We start from the raw sequence: 2781 nt of genomic DNA, 5'->3' as shown, positions 1-2781 counted from the left end.
GAAAGGGCCTTCTCCTAAGATAGACTTCTCTTTGATTAGGGAAGAAATAGCCCCAGAAATCATCAGACAAATGTCACTTCCTACAGCTCACTGGCCAGAACCAGGTCATATACCCAGTTCCCTAAACCACTAGCAAAGAGAAATGAAATCCCATGATTAGCTTGAGCCAATTCTGATTCCTCACCAGAGGATGGGAATTGCCTCCCAAACAAACAAACAAATTTAGCAGTTTGGTTTTTTTGTTTGTTTGTTTGTTTGTTTTGTCTTTTTAGGGCCACACCTGAGGCACATGGAAATTCCTAGGCTAGGCGTGGAATCAGAGCTGTAGCCACCAGCCTACTTCACAGTCACAGCAGAACTGCCACCCAAACCAAACAAAATCGGGCTCCTTTTTGTTTGTTTGTTTTTAAACAATATATTTTTTAGCGGGTCCCAGCAGCTCCGGCGGCGGGAGGAGCGGCAGCAGCCAGGCAGCCCAGCTTCGCGAAGGCTCTGGGCGCACCGCGGACCGCAGGCACCAGCACGCGCCGGCCCCGCCGCCGCGATGCCCAAGACGAAGGTCAGCTCCGCCAAGCGGGCGGCGAAGAAGGAGCCAAGAGGAGATCGGCGGCGAGGTTGTCAGCTACACCGGCTCCAGCAAAAGTGGAAACGAAGCCAAAAAAGGCGGCAGGAAAGGATAAAGCTTCAGACAAAAAAGCACAAACAAAAGTAAAAAGGGGAGCAAAGGGAAAACAGGCCGAAGGGACCAAGCAAGAGACGAAAGACGATCCGCCTGCAGAAAACGGAGAAACCAAAAGCGAGGAGAGCCCAGCCTCTGATGAAGCAGGAGAGAAGGAAGCCAAGTCTGAGTAACACCACACGCCCAGTCCTGTCAGTGGTCCCTGCGTCCCTCCTTGTACAATCCAGAGGAACAGTTTTATCAACTATTTTGTAAATGCAACTTTTTTAGTAGCTCTAGAAACATTTTTAAGAAGGAGGGAATCCCACCTCATCCAATTTTTTAAGTGTAAATGCTTTTTCTTTAAGCGGTGAAGTCATTTGCTGGTTGTTTATTTTTTGGTATAACCAGAAAGTAGTGGGATATTGAATGTGGGAGGCTTTGATTGTCTTGGGTGTCAGCTTAACATTCATAGATGGGGGAGCTTTTATATCCTATAATACAAAGCATACTAAATGGCAATTTGGAATCAGTTGTGCATTTAACGTCTTGAACACTTGAAATTACGTCTCTTCCCGTGTTGTTTTTGGTAGAACTGTTTGCTAAAGCAGACCGACCTTGACCTTGGTTCTCCTTGTCAGAATTTTGTGCACTCTGCAACACCTTTGGTCGTGGTAGTCCAGTTTTCCTAGTAATTTTGTTAATGTGCTGTGAAAGACTGAAATTTGAGTACGTAGGGTATATGATATTGAACTGTTATGATATAACAGCATATCAACATTTGAAGATATTGGTACTTGATATCCTGTTAAGGAAAATATGCCTCCAAATTTTAAGCTGTAAAGTCACTGGAATAACTGTTGAGAAAAGAATCACAACTATATGATTTTTTTTAGATTTTTAGTACGTATGCTAAGAATTGTTTGTAAATTGAAATGTCTGTGTACTGATCCTCAAAACAACCAATAAAATCTCAGTTATGAAAGAAAAAAAACAGGGTATTTTTTTCATCTTTGTAGGGTCATAGCTGAGGCATATGGCAGTTCCCAGGCTAGGGGTCAAATCTGAGCTGTAGCCACCACCATGCACCACAGTCATAGCATCTCAGGATCCAAGATGAGCCTGAGACCTGCACCACAGCTCAGGGCAATGTTGAATCCTTAACCCACTGAGTGAGGCTAGTGATCAAACCTGCGTCCTCATGGACACTAGTCGGGTTCGTTGACCACTGAGCCACGAGGGGAACTCCAAAATTGGGCTTAACAAGATTAGGCAAGCAGCAGTGCCTCCATCTCCTACTCCCAACCTACCCACTCCCACGATACCCCCCCGAGAACCCGATACCTGATTAATCAAATCCATTTGTCCTGCTGACAGAAGAAACAAGAGAGGAGGCATAACCTCCACATGCCACGGTGCAGCCCTAAAAAGCAAAAAAATGAATATTATAGATATTGATAAGTAGGATGAGTAGGAGAGTAAGAGTTAAAGGGTGGACTTTAAGCTGAGTAATTTCTGATAGGTGACATTGCAAGGAGAATGTTGATTGTTATATTTTCAGACAGGTAGTTGTTTTTTAGGTCACCCAAGAGTGGCTACATTCTACATTTAAATTCTTGTCTCTGTGAGATGAAAAATATACCCAAAGCAAGAACAAAGTCACTTCAAGTTGTCATACCTTATTTTCATTAGCCCCAATTTCATGTTCAAACTTCTCTGTGTGTGTGTGTGTGTTAAACATAAAGAATAATTAGACAAATGGACCCAATTTCCCAAACCTCTCAAGAGCTTGCTATGGTGAAACCAGTTTTACAGGCATCTGTCTTACAGAGACAGCCAATTACTGGGATCCCTCTAGAATCCCAACTGTGCCCGAGGACTCGCTGTGTGAACTTTCCCTCCAATGAGATTCAGGCAGAAGACCAGGAGAAAAAGTAAATGCGTCTTTCAAAGAACAATTGACTTTAGTCAGCTGAGAGCTTAGGCTAAGACAGCTCACAAAGGGGACATACTCGCTATCTTACTAAAAAATTGTGGTTGCACAGAATCACTGGGGTCACTGATTGAGAATTTTTCAAAGAGTGAACTGGGCTCAGATGTTCCATTTCTGGTTACCCTCTAGG

The 2781-nt window shown here is 43.8% G+C and overlaps 1 pseudogene; it reads left to right on the top strand.

The window, feature by feature from the left end:
• Nucleotides 1–544: 544 nt before the first annotated feature.
• On the top strand, nt 545–852 carry LOC125117807 (non-histone chromosomal protein HMG-14-like; annotated as a pseudogene).
• The last annotated feature ends 1929 nt before the right edge of the window (nt 853–2781 follow it).

Source organism: Phacochoerus africanus, chromosome 16 (genome assembly GCF_016906955.1).
Source record: "Phacochoerus africanus isolate WHEZ1 chromosome 16, ROS_Pafr_v1, whole genome shotgun sequence".
Taxonomy (NCBI): domain Eukaryota; kingdom Metazoa; phylum Chordata; class Mammalia; order Artiodactyla; family Suidae; genus Phacochoerus; species Phacochoerus africanus.
The sequence above is the reverse complement of the archived record's forward strand: the minus strand, read 5'-3'. Positions and strand labels throughout refer to the sequence as shown.